Source organism: Octopus sinensis, linkage group LG1, assembly GCF_006345805.1.
Source record: "Octopus sinensis linkage group LG1, ASM634580v1, whole genome shotgun sequence".
Classification (NCBI taxonomy): Eukaryota; Metazoa; Mollusca; class Cephalopoda; order Octopoda; family Octopodidae; genus Octopus; species Octopus sinensis.
Window position 1 is genome coordinate 32,168,089 of NC_042997.1, and position 27,264 is coordinate 32,195,352.

The 27,264-nt window shown below is 35.9% G+C and overlaps 1 protein-coding gene and 1 non-coding gene across 2 annotated transcripts in view; one reads left to right on the plus strand and one right to left on the minus strand.

Annotated features, from left to right (window-relative positions):
- The window catches only part of LOC115210466, a 338,193-nt gene that overhangs the window by 21,774 nt on the left and 289,155 nt on the right, over nt 1–27,264 (plus strand). The window lies entirely within an intron of this gene.
- Nucleotides 19,865–19,936, minus strand: Trnaa-ugc. Its single transcript has one exon. It is a non-coding gene; the product is annotated as a tRNA-Ala (tRNA).

Genomic DNA, 27,264 nt, shown 5'->3' on the forward strand with positions numbered 1-27,264 from the left:
GTAAGTTTTTACCACAAGAAATTTTAGAATTTAATATATTTAAAAGAATTTTTGAAAGTCAGTTTTCGTTTTTTTAATACATATATTTTTTTTTGGAAAAACATCTTGAAAATTAATGTCCTCTACTTCTAAGATGTTTATTCTATGTGTTGTATCAAGGATATGTTGAAGAGATTTCATTTTCTTTATTTTCAATCATGAAAAGGAGAAATGTTGCCTATAAGTCTTTTTCTACAATGTGTGTGTGTGTGATTTTTCTGTTGAGGTCTCAGATCCTTTCGTAATTCATTTATAAATCCTATTGTATTGCATATGTCACATTTTACAAATAATGTGGGGGAAAAGGTTTAGAGTAGCACTTAGGTATGGTTAAGTGATAAGCAGGGTTGTGGTGCTGGAGTTGAAGTATCAGAGTGGGGAGCCATTATTGCTTTACTGGAACCATTGTTGATAAAATTGTATTGTTTCCAACTAAATGTAGAGTGTAATATAACCTTAACCCATATATACCTTCGGTTGCATTAAACTTGCTTCTTTTTGTTTGGACATGAACTTGCCAGGAAACATCTGACTGAACATACAAAATGTTCAGAAGGTAGTCGACACCATAACTAACAGTTGCATACTGTCCTTCTCTTCCAGATTGTGAAAGCTTACCATAATGTTTAATCTAAATACAGTGAAATTTTTATGGGCATATATGGGTTAAAACTTTCTGTTTTACTGATAGTAGTTTGAAAATAATCATGTCAGATATAAGGGCTTCTGTGAAAAAGGTTTTGGCTGAAGCAATTCTTTTTCTAAGAACAAGTTCGTAAATTATACATTTGGAAGTCAAAATCGAATTGAACCAGCCAGGATCCCTGGTCTGGTGGTACGTAAAAAGCACTATCCGACTCGTGGCCGATGCCAGCGCCGCCTCCACTGGCTTCCGTGCCGGTGGCACGTAAAATACACCAATCTGACCGTACGACAGGCACCCATGCCAACCCCCTTGCTTGCGAAGACATGTTGGGGCAAGCGAAATCGAATTGAACCAGCTAGGTTCCCTGGTCTGGTGGTACGTAAAAAGCACTATCCGACTCGTGGCCGATGCCAGTGCCGCCTCCACTGGCTTCCGTGCCGGTGGCACGTAAAATACACCAATCTGGCCGTACAACAGGCACCCATGCCAACCCCCTTGCTTGCGAAGACATGTTGGGGCAAGCGAAATCGAATTGAACCAGCCAGGTTCCCTGGTTTGGTGGTACGTAAAAAGCACCATCCGACTCGTGGCCGATGCCAGCACCGCCTCCACTGGCTTCCGTGCCGGTGGCACATAAAATACACCATTCTGGCCGTTGGCAGCCTCGCCTGGCACCTGTGCAGGTGGCACGTAAAAAGCACCCACTACACTCACGGAGTGGTTGGCATTAGGAAGGGCATCCAGCTGTAGAAACACTGCCAGATAAGACTGGAGCCTGGTGCAGCCTTCTGGCTTCCCAGATCCCCGGTCGAACCGTCCAACCCATGCTAGCATGGAGAACGGACGTTAAACGATGATGATGATGATGATGATGGATCTTTGGTTTAATCTCTATTCCATAGATATAACACTTCATCATCATCATAAGTGCAGACGTGACTGTGTGGGAAGAAGCTTGCTTCCTAACCATATGGCTCCAGGTTCAGTTCCACTGCCTTGAGCTGACCAAAGCCTTGTGAGTTGAGTTGGTTGACGGAAGCTGAAAGAGGCCCATTTTGTGTGCATGCATACACGTGGAAGTCTTTGTGTCTGAGTTTGTCCCCACCACTGCTTGACAACTAGCACTGGCATGCTTATGTCCCTGTAACATAGTGGTTCAACAAAAGAGATCAATAGAATAGATATCAGGCTTAAAAAGAAAAAAAGATGAGTACTGGGGTAGCTTCATTTGACTAAAAATTCTTCTAGTCGGTGCCCCAGCATGGCCACTGTAGAAAAAGGGATGGTTCGTCATGGTCTGAATCATTTCTCAGTTTCTTTAATAAATGTTGTAAGAATAAAGTTGTCAATATTTTACAACATAATTTAAAAAATTTTATTTAATGTTGTGTTTCGTATTACTTTCATTTCAATTTTATATTCAATGTTTCAATCTTCAAAAGGAAGGATTATAAATTGTATCGAGTTGAGTTTATTTCTTTTAAAATGTTCAATTATGTTGCTTTAAGTGTTCAGTCTTTTACTTTTAACTGTGATGTGCTTTAGATCTTTGAACTTGTAAACAATGATATTTATGATGTTCTTTTATAGTATTTTTATAGTTTATTTCTTATATGTCTTTTCACTTTTATTGCCTTTTGGTTATAAAGCTTCTTTGTTAATTTTGAAAATTAATTGTTAGTAAATTCTTAAATAAATAATATAAAAAAAAAAAACTGCAATGGCATATTTGTAGCTTTTAAACCCAAACTTGAACAGATTAGAGCGCTAAAATGTGGCCTGATAATTCACTTTGGTCATGTATGCTGTATAGGATTAATCTAATTACAAATGGAGTAGCTGGGAGTGCAGTGGTACCATAAGTTGAGGAACTGGATTCAAAGATTTTGTGTTCTGATTCCACAGCCCTGTTAGCAGAAGGTTTAAATTATCATTTTATCAAGTAATGTAGGATTAGAACTAATCATTTAACATTTTTTTTTCACCTTAACCAGGCTTGAGAGGAATAGATCTTTAGGAATAGGAATTAAGATAGGGACAAAGCAGAAGGCGGCATGTATTGATCAACTGTTGCCAGTCAGCATAAGAAAGATATATATACATAAAAATAAAAAGTACAGGTGAAAATGTGAATTGTGATGAGTTTAATGGCTTATTCATGCAAAAATTATTTCATGCCTCACTTGTTTACCATCCAATTTTTAAATCTCTGTTGCTATTTTATTTTTGTTTTTTCTTTTTTTGTTACTAAACCCTGCCTACCTATTCCTAAAACTAGGTCAAACCTAATTCCTGGATTTAAGTAACTGCCATCCCTCTAAAATTTCTGCAGGATCGCATGCTTCGAAATACTGATACTTCTTGCATTCAGTTACAATTTTTGGATATTTGATTATTAAAATACTTTTACTTTGTTGTTAACTCTTTGCTGAAATTGTTTTTTCTTTTTCTTTTTGTTTTCATTAAGTGTTGCAATAAAGTTGTTTTCGCTGCACCCCCCCCCCCCGCCTCTGGTTAACATTAATGAACCCTCCTCTCTATCAACATATGTTGACTGCAGCATGTATCAGATACTCAACTTTCTCTGCAATCATTGAAGCCTACACCAAAAGGAATTGACCTAAATTTCATGGTTACTTAAAAATCTATAATTCTTAAATAGTCACCCTCACGCACCCACCCACCTACCCACTCACTCCTTTCAAAACTAACAACAACAACATCAACAACAAATATATCTTGTTAGGCTGATCAATAAATATCTGCATGATTGGTACTTAAGATTGTCAGAAAATATGGTTTCATATATACATGTGTGTGTGTGTGTGTGTATAAGTTTGTATAATTTTTAACCGAACTGTTTTGTTCAGATTTTTTTTTCTCTTCACTCTATTCTTCTCCTCCTCCTGGTAGAATTTCTCTTGCTACACATGCAATGGTGCATGTTAGTGAAGAAGTCTATTTTCTTGATATATATAATTTTCTAAACTGTAAAATAATTTCATATGTTGCCTGCTTAAAACAACCAACTTCCTCTATTTGTCTTGTAACTATGAGTGTGTGGAAATTCCAGAAATATTGTACAATTATTTGTGGGATGAAGGCAGAGTGGCAGAGCCAACTAATGACTATATCGAATCTAATAATTCATTTGCACTTGCTTAAAAGTCCGTTATAAAAATCTGGAACTGCCTTCTCATTAACTGAGTAAGCAATCTTGAAAATCTTAATCCATTTAAAACAAAAAAAATTAAGAAAAATAAAGAAAAATAGCTAATCTAATTACTGGATACATGTTTAATGAACTGTTATTGACATTGATATCAAAATTAATTGCAAAGCAGTGCTTTAAATTTCTTCTGTTGGTAAGCTAGAAATCAAACATTGGACCTTAATTATACTAATAGATTAGGTTAAGTGTTTACTGTACAATATATCTGTTGGAATTCAGTCTCTGCTGTAATGACTATTGATCTAAAAATCCTATATATTACGGAACCTTCAAGTGCTTAATAACTTCCTCCATTTGCATTTTTCTCATTTTCTCTCTGTCCCATATGTACCTCTGCCACAACCAACAATACCAATTGTTTCTCTTTAAGTTCTGTATAAATGTGAGAAAGTTCTGTTGGCTCCATTTTGCAATGCCATCCAAAACGCTTTGGAGTTTTTCTTTTTCGATCATGGTATCCGTTCCGTATATAATCAATAGGTTGTTTGGCAGTTGTTTGTTTACCTAATCTTAATGTAGTTCTTATTGTTTTGGTTTTCATCCATTTCGGTTCTTCTTATTAATCACTAAAGATTGATTAGTCAAGAAAGGTGTATTTTTAATGAGACCAGGTGTAGGAATGGTTGAGGTTTTAACATGATCAACATTTGAAGATTAAACAGTTTGGTGAAAATTTAATACACACACACATACACACTCACACATAGTTAAAAGTTCCTAATCCAGAGAAGTGAACCCAGGATATAGTCATCGGATAAAATGTATTGAAATTGCTTACTTCTAATAATTCTAGGTGCTCGTTACAATTTAATGCAGTTAGCCTTAATCTGGATTATAACTAAGCATTTGAATGATACCCACTTAGATATTATATCCCTATCTATTCACTATATATGTGTGTTTGTGTGTGTAGATATGTGTCAGAAATCTAACAGAATGGAGGTGATTTTGGTATTGTGAACTAGATTTGTCTGCAGCGTTCTAGACTCCATGGTGTATTAACATAAAAATATTTTGAGAGAGTGGCAAGTACATATGTAGGAATAGCTGTTGAGACCCAAGTCACCCCTTTCTGAGGAGAGTTAGGATCAAATATATTCCAACTATAACCATCTTATGTTTTGGAGCATTATGTATTTAGGACTACAATTATTCAATGTGTGGCTTCCCTTTCCAAACAGTGGGGTATAATTTGAGGAAGATTTAGTTGTTACTTTTTGCAGTTCGAGCAATCTTTTCATTGACACTCCCTCATTGTAGGGTATAGCCTTGTAACTAATAAGAGAATACTGAACAGGTCCTTTGACTAGATTCTTAACTGGAAGAGAATGGTGTGGAATAAACCATATAGCATTTTTATAGTATTTGGTTTGACCTATTCTGAGTTTGGTGGCTAGTGGGGATGATTTACTTTTTATCTTTTAACATTCAGTAAGTAACCAACATGTACTTATGTTGATTCAGTTGACTAGATCTCTCTTCTCTACCAATTAATGGTAATTTTGGCAATATTTTGACTTTCAAATTGAATGACAAAATGCAATAATATTGGCAATATGATAATTATAATTTCCTTTAATATTATTATTATTATTATTATTATTATTATTATTAGTGAGGTGGCAAGCTGGCAGAATCATTAACTGCCAGACAAAATGCTTAACATTTCTTCTGGATTTATACTCTGAGTTCAAATGTCACCAAGGTCAACTTTGCCTTTCATGCTTTCAAGGTCAATAAAATAAGTATCAGTTAAGTAGTGGGACTGATGTTATCAAGTAGCCCCCACCCTCAAAATTTCGGGCCTCGCACTTATAGTTGAAAGAAGTGTTAATAATAATTTGAAAAACTGATGAAGTGAGGGGTGTCTCAACAAATACTGTATGGGAGACATTTATGTTATTGACATCAAAAGGATAAAGTCAACCTAAGCAGAATTTGTACTCAGAACGTAAGCAGAAATAACTAAATACCAGATTATTTTGTCTGATATATTTCAAATAATGATGAACTCATAGTATTTAGTACATTTTAGTAATAATGACGATCTCATAGTGTTTAGTACATTTTAGGGAGAGTATGGTTGATTAAATAAAACCTATTATTGTTGATGATGATTTTATATTGTATTTTGGCAACAAGAGCATCATTGGTTATAAGCTTCTGAAGGGCCAGTAACTGGTTCATTGCTTTTGTGATTATGTGTGTGACAAGGGCTGTTTGTGTAATTTGGATTGAATAAATGTCAAAAGGGACTTGATTTGAAATTGCCTGTTTATTCGTTTTCTTGCTGATGTATATCACTGAAAGATATACATATATGCATTAACACACACACACACACACTTTGCGTGTGTGTTTCTGTGTATGTTTACACACTTTTATAGATATATGCCTTTTATAATAAGAGATGATGGGCTCCCACTCGTTTCTTGTCTACCAATTTCCCTTATCTGTCTGGGTATGGAAGACACTTTCTCAAGCACCATGCTGTAAGATTGAACCAAGAATCATGGTGTTGCAAAGCAAACTTCTTTACCATACAACCATGCTTATATGCCTATGTGACTTACACCCATTTATGAACCCTGGCAAGATGAAAGACAGTCAATTCCAACAGGATTCAAACTCAGAATCTAAAGGAATATCATGACTAAATACCTATTTTTTTTTTTTTACTACCCACAAGGGGCTAAACACAGAGAGGACAAACAAGCACAGACAAATGGATTAAGTCGATTAGATCGACCCCAGTGCGTAACTGGTACTTAATTTATCAACCCCGAAAGTATAAGTCAACCTCGGCGGAATTTGAACTCAGAACGTAATGGCAGACGAAATACGGCTGCGCATTTCGCCCGATGTGCTAACGATTCTGCCAGCTCGCCGCCTTCATGACTAAATACCAACACCTTTTGTGTGGCTCTGTATCTATTCTGCTATTCACCTGCATTGATAATGTTTATAATAATGATCTCTAACCTAACATTGGTACAAGGCTACAAATTTTGGAACTACTTCAATCTCATCATCCACGATGAATATCAACCACGTCAATCTCACAAGTTTAGTAAGAAGATCTGCAAATGTCGTAGTACTGCCTCTCCACTTCTATCTATTTCATCAATTCTCAGAAGGATGAAAGGCAAAGTTGGTTCCAGTGGGATTAATAATAACGGTGATTATTGAAATAATAATCATAGAAAGGTGATAGAATTGCAGAATCAGTAGTGCACTGGACTAAATACTCTACTGTATTTAGTATTGTTCATTAACGTTCAAATCCTGTCTTTCATCTCTCCCTGAGGGTCGTTAAAGTAAGCACCAGGCGTGTACTAGCGTTAATTCAAATTGACTGTTCTTCCTGCTCTCCTACTACAAATTTGTGGCCTTGTGCCAATATAAGAAATCATGATTATATATATAATGTTTGAAGTCCTAGAAATGTCTTTCACATACATATGCATGTGCACATTCATGATGATGATATATATATATATATATATATATATATATTGTACACTTAGGTTCTGAGCATATCTGTCTTTCTATATATCTCTCTCTGTATCTATTATGCATATACATATTCACATATAGAGACAGGCATGAATTCATTGACATGAATACATATGCACCCATAAATTTATGCTCACATTTTCATGCCCAAATGCACATTTATACCAAGTTTGACCACACACACACACTGTCTCTCTCTCGCTCTCTCCGACAAAGTTGAAATGACTAAGTGATTTTAGTTATCGGGCTACCAAGTTCATTCATCGGTCTTAAGTTCAAATTTATTGCAAGCATTTTGTAGTGTATTTGGGCTATGGAGTGTGAAAAGGCAGTAGAGAGGAGAATCAGAGCTTAGAAGAGAGAATGGATGAATTGAAGGGAAGGAAGAAGAAAAAGAGAGAATGAGAGTGACTGATATAGAATAGAGAAAGGAGAGTTGTGTGGGGATGGTAGACAGATAGTGATGGGTTGTGAGGAAGAGAACACAGGTAAATAGAAGTGAAAAGGAGACTGAAGTAGAAAGTGAGAGAAGGAAGGGGGGGGCTGATGAAGTGGTGAAGTGGGAGAAAATGTTGTTAGCTTTCCACCTCCCCGGATAACCCCGGTTCAACAGATCTATGATCAAAGGCATTCCAGCCTACAAACATCTTGTCTTTTTTAAGGGTATCTAGGATTATATTTTCCAATATGGCTGCCCTATTTTTTTTTTTAAGATGATAGGGTGTGATTTGAGAGAGATTTGGCTGCTATTTCTGCTGGCTGAAGGAGTGTGTTGAGACTTCCACATTAGCTTGAGTAGGGTGGTAGCATGATTATAGCATTGAAAAAAAAAAAAAAAAAGAGACTGACGTGGAGAGTAAAAGAAGCAGAGCCTGGCTAAGAGAATGTGGTGTAAAGTGAGAGAGAAACAGGTAGTCTGATGTAGACCGTGGGAGGAGGAGGAGACACAGAATAATGTGGAGGGAGCATCTAAGAGGAGAGGGGAAAGAATGAGAGAATATGATATAAAGAAGGAATCTTGTTATATGATGTGGAATGTGAGAGAGGAGAGGCACATAGAATGATGGAGGGGAAAGTAGGAGGCAGGTAGAGAGTATGTGATGTAGAGTGAGAGAAAGGAGACAAAGTGAATTAAGAATGGGAGAGAAGAGGAAAAAATGTGAGTGTAGGCTGTGGAGGTAAGGAATGAATTATGGAACATGAAAGAGTGAATGTATGTATAAAGGGAAGAGGAAGTGAAATTTATGAGAAGGGGGTGTCAGTGGATATTTTTGTATGTCAATGTGTGTGTGTGTGTGTGTTGTGTATACAAACACTTATGGTTACATGAATATATTCATATATTCATTCGTTCATTGTAGACTTCAAACGAATAAACCCTGCTACATGTATTGAGTGCTCTTTTCCCCATTTGTATACCCAAACATCTGTGTGTATATCTATCTATCCTGCCGGCCATCAACTCACCCCTACACACACATATATGCGTGTGTATATATATATATATATATATATATATATATATATATATATAACTCCCTCCACTCTCAGATATTTATATGCACATATAAGTGACCAAGTAGAATGTATTTTCTTTTATGATGTTTTAAAAATCCCCTTTGCCTTCCTTTTATCTTTTTCTGGTTAATTTGCCAAAATAAAGATTTATTCTGGAAGGATCCCCATTATTCATTGATGCTAGAAATTGTTCAGAGAGAATTGGCAAAATGTCTTGTTTTTTTTTTTTTGTGTGTGTGTTACAGCTCTTTGTTTTGAGTTCAAATCCCACCTAGATTGACTTTGCCTTTTGTTCTTTCAGTGTTTATAAAATAACCCCATAGCTCTCTTCACACACACATACACACAATTTTTTTTTCAGCCATAGTCTGTTAGAAATCATTATTATTATTGCAACAGTTGTTAATTCCACCAACTCTTCTACCAAATTTATTATCTTAACCCTTTTGTTGCCAAGTTTCTGTTGAAACACGCTGCCTTTGTTTCACTTAATTTTTAAAATTATGAAAAAAAATTTAGTAAAAAATTTAGAAAAAAATAGGCGCAGGAGTGGCTGTGTGGTAAGTAGCTTGCTAACCAACCACATGGTTCCGGGTTCAGTCCCACTGCGTGGCATCTTGGGCAAGTGTCTTCTGCTATAGCCCCGGGCCGACCAATGCCTTGTGAGTGGATTTGGTAGACGGAAACTGAAAGAAGCCTGTCGTATATATGTATATATATGTATGTGTGTGTGTGTGTGTGTTTGAGGGTCTGTGTTTGTCCCCCTAACATTGCTTGACAACCGATGCTGGTGTGTTTACGTCCCCGTCACTTAGCGGTTCGGCAAAAAGAGACCGATAGAATAAGTACTGGGCTTACAAAAAGAATAAGTCCCGGGGTCGAGTTGCTCGACTAAAGGCGGTGCCCCAGCATGGCCGCAGTCAAATGACTGAAACGAGTAAAAGAGTAAAAGAGTAAAGAGTAAAATAACTCTATCGTTATTAAACTCATGTTTGGAACATAAATCAACAAGAAATATTGATGGAAGGTTTCAATTTAGATCACTTTAAAACAGGAAGTCTCTATCAAAGAACCAACAGTGATCTTGTGCAAGTTGGTAATAAAAGGGTTAAAATGTTGAAAGGAGACACATTTTTTCTCCTTTTTTTTTTTTTTTACTTTGTTTATCCTTATATAACTTGTTTTTTTTTCTTCAAATCTTATTTGACTTCATTTTTATGTCATGCTTTCATTTTTTCTTTTATGTTTTTATATTTTATTTCATTTATAAATAATTTTGTATTTTATTTATTTATGTTACTTGTTTATTTATGTTGCTTGTTCTATCTTGGGAAGTGGGTAACTGCCACTGTTATTAGTAGTAGTAATAATGCTATGTCTACTACTGGTGGTAGTGGTTGTATTAGCACAATTGTAGTTCTATTTATATTAGTAGTATTGTAGTAGTAGTTGCAATAGTGATATTAGCAGTTTAGTAGTATTAGAGCTATTGTAGTGTCAGCGCTATTGTAGTAGTACTGATACTTTAGCATTATTGTTGTAGTGTTAGCACAAATTGTAGCAGTAATACTAGCACTTATTGGTTATCATAGTGAAAGCACATGGCTGAGTGGTTAGAGTGTTGGACTCACAATCATGAGGTAGTGAGTTCGATTCTTGGACTGGGCTGTATGTATGAGAAATGCACTTTATTTCACATTGCTCCAGTTCACTCAGCTGTAGAAATGAGTTGCGATGTCACTGGTGCCAAGCTGTATCGGTCTTTGCCTTTCTCTTGAATAACATCAGTGGCATGGAGAAGAGGAGGCTGTTATGCATGGCAACTGCTGGTCTTCCATAAACAATCTTATCTGGACCTATGCCTTGGAGGGGACTTTCTAGGTGCAATCCTATGGTTATCATTTGCAATATCTTTATTACAACTTGTAGTAAGCATCTGTTGTAAAACAAAAAATACCCCAAAATGCAATAACCTAATTAGTACACTACATATAAACGAAAATAAAAGAGAATAAAATGATAGCAAAAGTAAATCTCCCAGCAACATTTTGAGATTTACAAGAATAAAGTTGGTAGAATACTTCATTTGATTAACAATTATTGTAATAAAATATATATATTTGGACTATAGACATTCCATGTGTTACTTATGTCATTTCAATTTTGATGCATGTGTGTGTATGTAAGTGCGTGCATGTGTGTGCATGAATGTGCATGTGTGTAGGTTCTGCAGAACAAACAAGATAAATAGAAATTAGCACATAAGTATATATATATATATTAATTAGTAGAAGTTGCAAAGTGGCTTTAAGGGTTGTGAGTTTCTTGCCTGGCCCTTGATAAACTGCCATTTATGAAACTGTCAGCCCTTGAATCATTTTGTAACTTATGCCAATTAAAATAATAAAATATGTATGTATATATGTAAGTGTGTATATAAATCTTTCTAACAGTGTTCTACTATGTTTAACTCTTTAGCATTTAATCTAGCCATATCTGGCCCAAATATTCAACCAGTTTCATGTTCAAACAGGCCAGATCTGGACTCTTATGCTTATCCTACAATGTCATTCTAAAAATAAACAATCACATCATCAAAATCTTGAGGCTCCATTACAATACACAATAAGGCATGTAAAAAGCACCCACTACACTCATGGAGTGGTTGGCATTAGGAAGGGCATCCAGCTGTAGAAACACTGCCAGATCAGACTGGAGCCTGGTGCAGCCTCCTGGCTTCCCAGACCCCCAGTCGAACCGTCCGACCCATGCTAGCATGGAAAACGGACGTTAAACGATGATGATGATGATGAATCATTGCATTTGACACAGTAATCAGAATGCTAAAGTGTTAAGATTACAATTAGGTCTCCTTTTTATCTGATGATTAAAGTTGTTGAAAGCATAACAGTCAAACACATGACAAGCAGGACAAATTATTGTAGATAATTTCCGAAGAAATTTTTAACATCATCCATTAATGAGAAACCTTCCAGAATAAATCCTTATTTTATTAAACAGTGTTGGATCCACTGAAAGTCAGTAGGCCTGATCACTCAAGTAATGGATATTTCTAAGTATCTATTTCAGCTTTTCCTGTCAGTGTGGGATGTCCAACTGGTGTCGTTTACAAATCAATAAGATAGATGATTCATTGATGGACACTTGTTTAATATTAACTGACAGTGGTGAGTGAGTACTAAGTCCCAATCTTCATGTGTGGGTGTTTGTGTGTGTGTTAGTGTCTCTGTTTGTTGGGGCGACAAGAGGGCTTGGCGTTCACTAGTCCTATCTACAGATCAACAGGATTGACTGCCTGTTAGCTTATGATGAGTTCTGTGTCTAGCTCATCTTGTGGGGGACGCTAATGAAAAGCAGTGGATATCATTCTGGTCTTGCATATAAGACATTGGTCTTACATAGAAGTAAATGGATGTGATTACCTTGAATTTGTATGAGCAGCACTATCCATCAGGATACTTCTGTTCATACATGTTCAAGGTTTTTTTTTATTTAATTGGATGACAAAAGATAGAATGACTAAAAATTAGAGAGAGATAGGTAAAAAGATAGACAGGGAAGGAGAAAAAGAAATAGAAAAATTACTTCTCCCAGGTCTGTACAAGCAATGTTACAGTTTTCAAATAGTCTCTTAATTTGTATAATATAGCATACCTAACCCGGAGATACATGTGTGGAGGAAGAGTATATTCCTCTGTGTGCATGTATGACTGTATGCAAGTTCTGTGTGCATGTGTGTGTGTGTGATCATATAGTTATCGTGCTCATGGTTTGTTTTCATGCGTTTCTGTCATAAAACTTAAATGTAGTTAATATTTACTTTTTTATTTTCCAATATTGAAATTTCATTGATGTTTTCTGCTGAGTGTCACATTTTCTCTTAATGTTTCTATTGGAATATTCTTACATGCTGCCAAGAGCAAATTAAAAATACCCATTTTCAAAATAAATTATATATCAGTATATATATACATATATATGTATATTTTCAATAATTTTCAGCATGTAAAGAGTAATATTTTAAATAGGCTTTTGAATATCGGTTGTACGCTGAATATTGATTTCTTAATGGAGCACATTAGAAATTATATGGTTAATAAGGGAACAGTAATGTGATTCTGAGGTGTTCATGACCTTTCTTTTTTTCAAGATTGTTGTTTAGTCCCAAATAACCATGTTCTAGGACTAAACAACACACACACATATTGATAATTTGCAAACTCTAAAAATGTTTTGAATATTGGTATACATTACATATATTAAGCTGTTAATGTGGGTACAACTGAAATTACACGGTTAATAAGAATGCAGAAATGAGATTCTGAGACATTCATGATAGTCCTTTATTTTCAAGATTGTTGTTTAGTCCCAGAACGACCATGTCTGAACAAAGCTAATATCAAAGATGTTCCAGCCATGACTATCACATCTGTTTTTCAGATGCAATGCATCTATGAACACATTGTCTGTATCCTTTCTTTACAGACAGTAGGTTGTGATTTTAGGGAAATTCGGTCGTTATTACCAGCATTGTTGGCTCAAGTAAAATTACTGTAATGAGTAATTGAAATTGGGATGTATATTCTGTTTGATTAGAGCTTGTTTCTACCCTGGTATTTTGTCAGGGGTAATTGAATCTTTTGTCTTTTACTTGTTTCTGTCATTAGACTGTGACCATGCTGGGGCACTGCCCCTGAAAATTTTTTAGTTGAATGTATTGACTCCATTTATTTATTTTTTTAAAATCCTAGTACTTATTCTTTCAGGCTCTTTTGCTGAACCGTTAATTTACACACATCCACACACATGCACACACACCAGCACCAGTTGTCAAACAGTGGTGGAGTGACAGACAGACAGACAGACACACACACACACACGATGGACTTCTTTCAGTTTCTATCTACGAATGCTTTGGTTGGCCTGAGGCAATTGTAGAAGACACTTGCCCAAGGTGCTATAGTCAATGCAGAAGGAGAAGCGGCTAAAAGGGGGTTGATGGTCGAAAAAGTTTGGCGACCCCTGGTGTAGAGAATGGGTTGAGTCACTTTGACTTTCATTTCTTCCACAATCAATAAAAAATAAAGTACCAGATATTTAAGAGGACTAGTTCAAAGTTCGATTGAAATTGTTGTATAGTCACAGTAGGTCATGAAAGACCTATTGTTTCTGCCACTTTCATTTATCTGAAAGATAATGAATATAACATCAAAAAGAAAATACATACACCATCATCATCATTTGAAGTCCATCTTCTATGCATGCATGGGTAGGACAGATATATATATATATATATATATATATATATATATATCATCATCATCATCATCATCATCATTTAGCGTCCGTTTTCCATGCTAGCATGGGTTGGACGGTTCAACTGGGGTCTGAGGAGCCCGAAGGCTGCACCAGGCCAGTCAGATCTGGCAGTGTTTCTACAGCTGGATGCCCTTCCTAACGCCAACCACTCCGAGAGTGTAGTGGGTGATTTTATGTGCCACCGACACAGGTGCCAGACGAGGCTGGCGAACGGCCACGCTCGGATGGTGTTTTTATGTGCCACCGACACAGGTGCCAGACGAGGCTGGCAGACGGCCACGCTCGGATGGTGTTTTTATGTGCCACCGACACAGGTGCCAGATGAGGCTGGCAGGTGCCAGACGAGGCTGGCAGACGGCCACGCTCGGATGGTGTTTTTATATATATATATATATATATAATATATATATATATATATATATATATATCATCATCATCATCATCATCATCATTTAGCGTCCGTTTTCCATGCTAGCATGGGTTGGACGGTTCAACTGGGGTCTGAGGAGCCCGAAGGCTGCACCAGGCCAGTCAGATCTGGCAGTGTTTCTACAGCTGGATGCCCTTCCTAACGCCAACCACTCCGAGAGTGTAGTGGGTGATTTTATGTGCCACCGACACAGGTGCCAGACGAGGCTGGCGAACGGCCACGCTCGGATGGTGTTTTTATGTGCCACCGACACAGGTGCCAGACGAGGCTGGCAGACGGCCACGCTCGGATGGTGTTTTTATGTGCCACCGACACAGGTGCCAGATGAGGCTGGCAGGTGCCAGACGAGGCTGGCAGACGGCCACGCTCGGATGGTGTTTTTATATATATATATATATATATATATATATATATATATATAAAATGTAGTGTTTAGTGAGTGGCTACTACACAATAACTACATAAACATTTTTTTATTGTAACATGCTGTGTACCAAAAGAATTTGAAATGGTTTTTTTTTTCCTCTCTTCAACTTCTAAAGGGCACTGAGACTCTTTTGTGTGTGTGTGGTGTGTGTGTGTGTGTGTGTGTGTGCATGTCTGTACAAATGAAATGGCCAAGAGCTGGATTATTTATTCTTTACTCGAGATTTAATCTTGCAGGTATTTTTGTTGTATACATATTTGAGGCAGTTCACTTATTTCCATACATCAAGCTACTTGGGTGGAATGAAATGAAGACACCAGGTATTGTGAGAATAACCTCAATGACTGATAGTTTTAAGGTCTTATTCTGTAGAAGGAAAATATATTTCTCTTCTTCGCCAAGAATATGTGGCTACATGTAAATGAAATTAGGCATTATTAAGCATTGAGATTTTATAGGGCATGTGTGTGTGTGTTTCCATGTTAAAGCTGCAGTATTTTAACCTCAGTGTTGAATAATTTCATTCATGAACTAATATGAATATGATATGTTTCGTGGTAATACATTGTATCTGACTTGTAGTCTGTGCAAAATATTATTAGTAATTTCATGTGGGATGGTATATAAAGATTGATTGAAGGTGAAATAAAGAGATATTGCAAACCTCGTTGTATATCTAATGTTGAGTAAACATCTGTTATATATAATATTTCAGGGATAATTTTTCCATATTTGGGCCACTTACTGAACTGAATGTAACCACAGAATATTCATATAGCAAAAGACATGCACTGATATCATTTTAAACATTTTTATTTGGAAAGTTATAACATTTTTGTATAACAGATACAGTTTTCTAACTTCTAAAGAGTGCACAAAAAATATACTTCTATTTACATCTATTCTTCTGTCATAGTCTTCATTCTCTGGTGACTTTTGCAGACAGTACGCATCCTGATTTCAACCAATACTCATGGTCCATTCACATTGCATGCATGTACAAGTGTGATGCATTTAATGTTTAATACAAATCTTTCTTTTGGCCCGCTTGTGCTCAGTTTTCATGCAGTTTATTGTTTAACCTTCTTTATGGGCAATGAAGAAATTGCTGATCTTTTTTTTAACTGAGAATGATATTTTTCTTGTTTTTTGACTAGTTACAAAGGCCTGATATTTTAGGATAGGGTTTATTCATGCCTTCTCCATAGGTTGAGATATTATCATATATTGTTATAGAAGCCCCAGGTTGGCTTTCATTGAGCAGGTGTATGGTTTGCAAGTAGTCAACCAATGGACAAGATGCAACCCCTAAAATCCATCTTCCCAGTTAAACCCTATCTCCATCAATGAGGAAACCTTTGTGCGATTGCTGGACTTGGAAGAAATTTCAACCAAATCTTCCTTCAAATACTAGCCTATTCTTAAAACAGGATGGATATTAGTAGCATAGGTGAAGTAAACTTGTGTCTAACAAACATTGGAGCATCTGTTGGTTTATGGGACACATTTACTTGATAGTGAATAATTCTCTAACTGTTGAAAAGTTTTGGTTAACCGAATGATTATAACACTGTAGCAGAAACTTTATTGTATTTAGTTTGGAGATTTTGCTATCCTAAGTTCAGTTTCCAGTGGAGTCCACTGTGCTTTTCATTCTACAAGATATCAATAAAATGAGAATAAGTATTACACTGTCATTGATTGAATTGAGCTACCGTCTCTCTTTACATAAGAAAATATATTAAAAACAAAATCTGGCTATATGTATGCCTACTGAAGAAAGATAAATAGTAATGCAGATAAAGTATGTGAGTATGTTTGTGGGTTGAAATCTGGTAAACTAATTAAAGCAATATCTCCCAGATTATTACTCTATTACTCTTTCTCTCTCTCAATGTATAGGTATGCATGTTTTATATATATATATATATTACATATAACTTTTCTTCTATTTGTATACACAAATGTGTGTGTGCGTGTGTATGTATATATATATAATATATATATATATATATATATACATACACACACACACACATGTAAAAGTTGAATGAAGAAAATGAGTGCTCAGTACCACATTGCTGGGTATAATTTCTTTGTTTTCCAAAATGGAGGCAAACACTTTTCTCCATGCAATTGGCTTGAAAAATTGAGACACTAGGATATTTTCCTACTTTTCTTAACATGAAACCAATGGTAGCCTTAATTCACACACACACACACCACACACACACACACACATGTATAATTATTAATGATAAAGAGTATGGGGGCTTGTTCATCCACAATTTATTTTATAATTTTATACAGCATATTACAATGACCTACACATGTTTCTATTTCACCAACTACTCGCAGTTGTAGATATAAACTAGGATTAAATCCATGCCATAGGTATCCATCCATCTAGATATTGGTGGATGTGAAATCAACTGTTACACATACAGTACAATAGGCCAACAGCAAGTTCAGAATGGTTTCTAGTCCAGCGTAGTTTCAACACTCGAGGCCCTTCCTGCCACGGATCACACAACTATGATTTATGGACAAAAGCCTTTATATCATGTTGTCATAGTCATGTATATAATTAGTTGTCCAGTATTTTTCACTTCATCCTTTTTTTTCTCTACCATCATCTTCCCAGTTACACTGTTTCCTAACCTTGCAACAATCATTGAATTCAGTGTGTAGATGTGTATCCACAATTGTATGTATGTGTATATGGGAGGATGCACCAAGCTGAAAGTTTTAAGAGTTTTGTATCTATAATGTGTACATAGGTGCAGGCATGGCTGTATAGTTTAGCAACTCTCTTTGCAATCATGTAGTTTGGGGTTCAGTCCCACTGCACAGCACCTTTGGCAATAGCACCTTCTATTATAGCCCCAGGCTGACCTGTGCCTTGTGAGGGAATTTGGTAGTTGGGAACTGTGTTGAAGCCCATTGTATATATGTGTTTGTGTTTGTCCCTACCCCACTGCCTAACAATTGGTGTTGGTTTGTTTATGTCCCCATAATTTAGTGGTTCTGCATAAAAGACCAATAAAACTAAGTACCAAATTTTGAAAAAAAAATATGTACTGGGGTTGATTTGTTAGACTAAAACTTTTCAAGGTAATATCCCAGCATGGTCACAGTCCTATGTCTGGAACAAGGAAAAGAAAACTGAAGAATATCAGAATATCACAAAGGACATTTCCTTGGGTCCTGCTGGATGTTCATTTTGCTTGTGTTAATTGGGCTCTAAAAGGCACCACTGCCCCTTGCTTGATAATGTATCGAAAATGTTAAGACACATAAAATAATTGGCACACCTACACACAGAGGCAGGCAGGCAGGAAATACTTGCATGCATATATGTAGCACATAGATAGGTGATATACAAGCATATAGGCAAAGCATTACACATGCACATGGATGACTGGTATATGCACACATCCACATACATGGACAGGCATGCATATATGCACTTTCACACACACACACACACACACACACACTTTTTGGTATATGTGTGTGTGTGTATGGACTGATCAGATGACTCATGTTGCTGAGTATCTGCATTTATGTACCTTGAGGTCTCTCTTTCTTGCCCTCCTTCTCTGTCCCTTCCCCCCTCCCTCCCTCTTTTCCTCACTTTCACATCTCATCAATTTCTTTATTCATTTCCCATCTCATAAAACTGCTTATCTGGAACATGGCAACTGAAATGACATATTTCCTCAATCTTATCATTTATCACTTGAAACTGATTAAAGTAAAGGGTTTCCCCACAAGCATAAAGCTCACCTTTGTATTTGATTTCTTTCACTTGTAGAACTGTCAAAAAAAAAAAAAACCCCAAAAAACTAAAAAAATCCTTTTTGGTCCTCCTTCCCTTTTTCTCTTCTATTAACCAAAACAAATTTTTACTGAATTTGTGTATCACATATTCACACAATTACAGCATGATAGAAAGAAATATGTGTGTGTGTGTACATATATATATATATATATATATATATAATATATATATATGAAATATGATAGAAATATATGTACATGCACTTCCACACAGACTTGAATATCTATTGCAGTGGGAATATTGGCAGTTTAAAAATAGTGGGTGAAGATAAAAATGTTGTTAGGGCTTAGGGTGGATAAACTGAGGCTTAGATTTATTTAGGGATTGAAAAGGCTCTTGACATCAAATAAACAAGAAATTTCTCATCTGTAGGATGAATTAAGGAAGATAAGGAATTGTGTGTGTGTGTGTGTGTATTTTGCACCTTAATTCTTGTTGTTAAACCCCTGGTTGACCCTGATTTGGTGATACTATGGGCAAAGACATTCCAATCATAACAATCTCCATCTGTTATTCAGATTTACTGTATCTAGGACTACTTTATCTGATTCATCTCATACAAGCAAGTATGATCGGGAGGAGTTTTGACTGCTATTTCTAGCAAGTCAAGTGGTTATATAGAGGTTCCATCATTAGTACCAGGGTCTCTCTCTCTCTCTCTCTCTTTGTTTCTTTATTTATCCATTCATTTTGCTATTTCAATTGAAGTGTCACAACCAAATAAAGTGATTTATATAAATTCCAGAATATTTTTTGATATTCTTTCTTCAGTCCCTCTCCCCAGCTCTTTTAAAAAAAAATTTTTTTTTTATCTAGTTTGAGCTCACAAGCTGTGGCCATGCTGGGGCACCGCCATTTAAAAAAAGATCTTATGGAGATGCCGGGGATCGAACCCGGGGCCTTTCACATGCAAAGCGAATGCTCTACAACTGAGCTACATCCCCAGCTCTTTATTCGTTTTTGCTTTCTGTTCACGAGGCTGTTTTAAGAAGTTAAGAAAATCCACGTCCAACGTTTGCCTCATTCAAATAGAACTGATACTTTGTTCCTTTAGCAAAGCGGAAGATACTACAACACTGTGTTAAATTAAGTGTCTCATACATCTATAATCATATCCTTTGTATCTAATAACAGTTTGTAAACTGTTGCTTAATGATCTACATACAAGTCAGTCCAAATGTTTTAGTTGACAGGAAGTTATCTTGTAACCTAAGTGTGTTGATGTCACGATATTTCTTCTGTTAAGGCAGCGAGCTGGCAGAATCGTTAGCATGCCAGGCAAAATGCTTAGCAGTATTTCGTCTGCCGCTACGTTCTGAGTTCAAATTCCGCCGAGGTCGACTTTGCCTTTCATCCTTTCAGGGTCAATTAAATAAGTACCAGTTACGCACTGGGGTCGATATAATCAACTTAATCCATGTGTCTGTCTTTGTTTGTCCCTTCTGTGTTTAACCCCTTGTGGGTTGTAAAGAAATAGATATTTCTTCTGTTTATGATGGTGAGCTGAAAGAATCGTTAGCATACCAAGCAAAATGCTTAGCGCCATTTCATCTTTCTTTACATTCTGAGTTCAAATTCCTCCATGGTTGACTTAGTTGTTTATTCTTTCAGGGTCAATAAAATTAGTGCCAGTTGAGCACTGGAGTTGTTGTAATTGACTTACCCCACCACCCCAAAATGCTGACCTTGTGCCAAAAATTTTAAACCAATATTACTTCTGTTACTCCCTTTTCTACTCTAGGCACAAGGCCCAAAATTTTTGGGGAGAGCGGGGGCCAATCGATTTGATCGACACCAGTATGCAACTGGTACATAATTTTTCGACCTCCGAAAGGTTGAAAGGCAAAGTTGACTTTGGCGGAATTTGAACTCGGAGTGTAAAGAGACAAAATACCGCTAAACATTTTGCCCAGCATGCTAATGCTTCTGCCAGCTTGCCACCTTATTCTGTTACCTTTTCTATCCAAGATGGTGTGTTGTGATAAGACTTAAGCTCAAGGAAGCTTTAAGCAATTTTTTTGGTCTTTATTTTAATATAGCGAGAAATTTTCCATTATCCTACTAACAATAGTTTTAGATTTTACACAAGGCTAATAAATAATGGGTTACAATGAAGTAGAGTATCGGTGACCTGATCATAATGATCATAAATGTACTATGAAAAAGACTTTGACGCTTAACAATATATATATTATTATTATTACAACATAATAAAATATAATAAAATTGAAGATAACATTTGAACGTGTATTTTTAATGGCTATAATAATTCTACTGCGATACAATTGTTTTAGTCCCAACAGACATCTCTGAGATCAGATCGTATTCTAAATAAAGTCTTAACTGAAGAAATAAATGTATATTCCCCAGAATTTAACATCAGAGACAAGTTTAACCTTTTATATTAGTCAGTCAACTAGTTGTGTTAAACTACTGGACATACCTAACAAAAGAGTATATATTCAGAAAATATAAAAAAAAACAAAAGAAATCTAGTCTTTGATTTGCAAGAATATTTTTAAAAAGGCTCCTCTTTTTTTCTTTTTTTAATCCACTCCAAGAAAGTGCCTTGAATTTTACTTAGAGCAATTTAATAACACTTGTCAATAAAATATGTATAGAACAATGTGGTTCCAAGATGCTCACTATCACAAAATTCCCCACCCCTCCCCCATCCTTTACCAACTTGGCCACTGTGTAAAGAAACCGAAAACCTTTCTTTGGCTATATTTCGAATATTTATTTTCTAAAGCTAAGCTAGTACACTATTTTAACATTAAGCTGTACAGTCTCTGAAACCACTCTTAAAGGAGCAGTCACTGAATAGTATTGGCGTTTTATCATCTTCACCAACATCACCATCCTCTCCAGCACCATCATCATTTTCACCACCACCACTACTTGAGAAATATCTGTGATCTGGAAGCAACCACATGGAACTAATGAACTATAACCACATAGCTAGCATAGCGAGATATTTTCCATTATTCTCCTAACAATAATTTTACATACTTAGTTACCTTTTATAAGAATTTTATTTTTCATTTTAGTATATTGATCAAGTACCAAGTTATATATATATATATATGTGTATATATATATATATATGTGTTTACGATATTGAAATGTGGATATATGCATTCATACAACCTTTCTATAAGTAAGGTGAAGAGAAATGTTCTCCACAGCTGAGTTCAGCCAAACATACTATCACACTTAAGTGTTATAATGTTTGTTTCTATAGAGTAAAATTAATAAATAAAATAATCTTCAGATTTCTGACACTACCATATGTTCTAGTACAAATAAATAATAGCAAATTTTCCATAACTTGAGGTATTCAATTGTAGAGTATGAGTTCTTGGGCCAGTAGCATATGGAATTTAATGCTTTTTCTCAATTCAAGGGCATTGGGTACATTATTGAAATGAAATAGAATCATCATGGAAAGGAAACTGTTGCAGAGTTAATCCATTGATAGCATATCTCATAGTGTATCACACTAGCTACACACCACTTTTGTTTTTCCTTGTTGGCATCAGTTAGATGAGTTTCCTCAGCATCACATCTAAATCCTGCATTATCTTCTCTGTGAGAGCCAACTTCCTGCGATTGTCCTCATTAGTCTTTCTCTGTTATGCATTAATTTAATATTAAAATGCACTGTTAGTTTTTCTGTTTGTGTGTGTATGGTGTTGTTAGCAAAAACACCATTGTGGTGGTAAGATGTTTCACCCAACGTACTCTTAAACACAAGCTTTTTTTTTTGCTTGAGATAACTTACAGTACATTTCTGAAACTTGGAATCTCAAGACCTTTGTATCGACATGGAAGCACAATTTCTCTCCATTGATGGATGATATACAATGGAGAAGAATGTGTATGGGAGCAGGAAGAGGTACACAGACATACATATGAAAATGCATGTACATAATACATATGACTAAGATAAATGTGTCAGGCATCAAATACACACACACACACTTCAAATAATAGATTTGATTGCACAAACACACTGGCAAAACATACAGCAACATACATACAAGACCAAGAGACATATATATACACAGGTACACACTATGTGTGAATGAACAATATTTTATTGAAGAGAGACAGATATGGGAATAAGAGAAAGTAAAAAGAAAGTAATGTTCTGTTGATGTAATGATATATTCTTTTTCATTAAATAAGTGTTTTATACAGACACATTATCAGCTTAGTGCCCTCACTGTGTCCAAGGGTTGGTTGGCTTGCCAAGACATTCTCCAATTCCATCTGGATACATCAGCATGGATACAATCAGCCAGGCTCTTGTTTCTAGTCCCTTTGGATGTCTATCAGTCCACAAATGTCTTTCAAAGCCTCTTATCTTCTTCCCCCCAACACTTCCTATCTGAATGGTCTTGAGCAGTGACTCAATATGCATTGCATGTCCAAAATATGATAGCATTGTGGACTTGATTCTCAACAATAAGTGCCTTTGCTCTTTCAGCTTGTCTAGTACTACACCATTTATTACCCTATCTTTCCAGCTTATCCTGCCCAATCTGCAAAAGATGCACATCCCAAAAGCTTCCACCTTTTTCTTCATAACTGTATGCAAGTTTCTACCCTATAATATACAAGTGACATACTTACAACAGTTTACTAGCCTTAATTTTAGATGCAGTTATGTCTTTTGAAGCGAAAGTATTTTTCATACCTATAAATGTTGTTTTAGCTTTATTTATTCTCTGAATAAATTCTTCACAGTGATCCTCCTGAGTTATTTTTTTTAATCCTAAATACTTGCTCAAGCATCTGTCCATTTATCTTGATAGTTGCTTCCTTTTGTTTTATTAATAACCATTGTCTTTGTTTATATTCATATTTAGACCTTTCTTGTCACTTTGCTCTTTTAGAACATCAACATTTCTTGTACTTTTTCATAGCCATCTGCCAATGGAACTGTATCATCTGCTTTGACTCTCTGCTGCGTTTTGGTTGTGACAAACCAATGGTAACCTAGGAAAATGAACATAGAATATATATATCATATATCATCATCATCATCGTTTAATGCCTGCTTTCCATGCCGGCATGGATTGAACGGTTTGACTGAAGACTTGCAAGCGAGTAGGCTGCACCAGGCTCCAATCTGATCTGGCAAGGTTTCTACAGTTGGATACCCTTCCTAATGGCAACCACTCTGAGAGTGTATTAGGTGCTTTTTATGTGCCACCTGCACCAACCACTGGCATCAACCACACTCAAATGGTGCTTTTTACATGCTACGGGCATGGGAACCAGTCCGGCAGCACCATTTGCCTTAGCCACGTTCAGATGGTGCTTTATACATGCCACAGGCACAGGGGCCAGTCATGTAGCACTATCATTGACCATGCTCGAATGGTGCTTTTTACATGCCACCGGTCAGGCAGCACTGGCATTGACCATGTTCAGATGTTGCTGTTTACATGCCACCAGTACAGGAGCCAGTCTGGGAGCACTGGCATTGACCATGTTCAGATGGTGCTGTTTACATGCCACCAGCACAGGAGCCAGTCTGCGGGCACTGGCACAGTCCAGAGAAATAATTATTTATTCTTCTTATTAGTTTGTCATTGAACTGTTGCTATACTGGAGCACCACCATCAAGAATTTTAGTTCATTATGTCCACCACAACATTTTCTTGATTACTTACTTTATCACCGTTATATGGTGTGTAACAGTAATGTTGAACTGGGCATAAAGGGGCATAAACAGAGTGTAACTAAATTCAAGTATTTCTGTTGAAACAAACCAATTTTGGTATTCTGCACATATGTACCTACCTACCTACCCCCCCCCCCCCCCACACACTCTCTCTCTCTCTCTCATGTAATTGTCTTCTGCGAAATTTCACTCACGAGGCTCTTTTAGTATACAGTGCCATAGTAGAAAGCATTTATCAAATGTTGTTTGATTTAACCTCGAACTAAATGTTTGTAATGCAAACTTCTTAATGACATGCTATGACCACAATGATGATGATATTTCAAATCCTCAGATTTCATACTCTTCAGAGTCTGTATACAGAATTTTTTTCCTGTTAAATTTTCTTTTTTTCTTCTCTTAAGAAAAAAAGAAACTACCCTATTTCAATAATTATCTTCAAGAAGCAATAATTAAACGATAATTTTCACTTCGTGTTTTCCTAATTCTTCTCTTTAGTTACATGTAAGTTAATTAATTTGTTTATGCAATGATTATATTAAATATTTAGGTCAACGATTGTTGACTTGAGCAAACAAGAAAAGCTAGTTAGAAATAACAGCCAAATCTTAACGTCTTACAAAAAAAAAAAAAAAGGAGAAGTCCATTTTGTTAATGTAATCCTGTGTATAAATATATAAAAACATAGGACAGCTGGTAAGGATCTATATTCTTAATAGGTTTGTTTTATCTGGGTTAATTTGGTGTTAAACAACTTCTGTCTTTGTCTTTTCCCCCACTTTGCTTCCACTCTATCGTTTCATTCCAGCAGTTTGTTGCTGTTTACTCCAAGTCAGCCTTGATTGAGTATACCTATTATCAAAGATATTCTGGCTGTGATCATCCTATCTTTTACTTCGGGCATAGTGTTTTTAGCAATACATTATGCGATGTGTCCATCCGTTTTTAAGCTAGTAAGTTGTGATGTGATGAAAATTTAGCTATCTTTTTATCAGACTGATGACAATGCAGAGCCTTTTTCATTGACTCATTCTAGCGTAGTTTATATAGAACTATTAATTCATATGTTCTTTGTTGTCTTATGTAATTTTCCTTCTTTTGCTGCAATAAAATAATGTAAGTCTACACCATTTTATTGCAAGCCAAACATAGAATGCAACTTTTGGCATGAAAATTATACACGATATTGTCAAGTATATGAATTAATAATTTAATGTTTTTACACAGAATTAATTCATACACTATGTTGCCTGAAGTATGTATGTTTCCTTGTCCATAATAATTTCTGGGGTTTTTGATTTCTAAACAGTTTCCTGTGAAAATCACGTTAATGTGCAAGTGATGCACTATAGCTAACGTCATAAATTATTGACGTCATTGTTGAAGTGACACTCAAAAATAAAGTCCATCCTATTGCAAGGGGCACTCGTGATTAGATTTGGACTCGGTATTGGTTTTTTTCTATTGCTACTATAATGGTCTCAGTTTCTTGGAATTAGTCCTGTACTTCCACCACTCCGGCACCTCTGAGCCACTTGTCTCTCCACCTCTCATCATCTTTGTTGCATCCATCTCTCTCTATCTCTACACTAATTACTATGTTGAGTCCTTCCCCAGAACATTATCCCTCTGGAATCTCCTCCTTGTTCATGCCTTCCTTGTAGGCATTGACTTACAACAATTCAAATGGAACATTAATGCCATCAGTATCATCCCTTTTGGAAGACCTACCAGTGTCATGGGTTCTGCCTTTTCCTCCAGCCTCAACAAGTGAAAAAAAAGCTATTGAAATGTTTCATTCATTTCCAGCATTGCTACTTATAGTAGAGGGTTGAACTATTCTGTGGTATCTGTTTATAGCTTGGTGGTCTTCAGTAGTTTAGAGTTAGGTAAAATAGCCATAAACTGTTGCATTGTGAATGACAATAGACCTTTCAGGCAGCAATCCAACTTCACACTAATCTTACCAGTTGAAGTTCTTACAGTAAGGGCTTTAAAATAATATTGTTCTTATAGTTAATTTAAAGTATATTAAAAAGCTAAATGGATATAACAATGATAATATTAATATTATTGTCTTTTTTTTCCCCAGCAAATAAAGGAAATATCTGTGGACATATATTAGTCTTGTTCTGGTGTCATTAGTAAAGCATAGCTCTCATTGTACTTTCTGAAGTAGAGATGAAAGAATCATTAAGTAAATATACATTGTTGTGCAATTTATATTCTAAATAATAACCTTAACACATCTTGTGTGATTTGAGGCAGTTGTTTTAAAATGTTTAGATTGTTTTTATTGATGTAAACAAGAAATTCCTGTTTCAAATGTAAATGGCTGTTAGTGATGTTGGAAATGAGTGTGATACGATATTTGGCAGGGTCAGAATGCCCACTCTTCTTGGGAATGGGACACATTTGTTTCCAAAAATAAGGTTATATTCCTTGAAAGAAAGAGTGATAGCAATAGAGAAGTAACTATTGAGATATTTCAAAGTTTTAATTTTTTAGGCAGTTCTTTTATAATTTACAAATATCAAAAGAAAATCCCACATCCTTCAAGTACAGTATTCTGAGCCT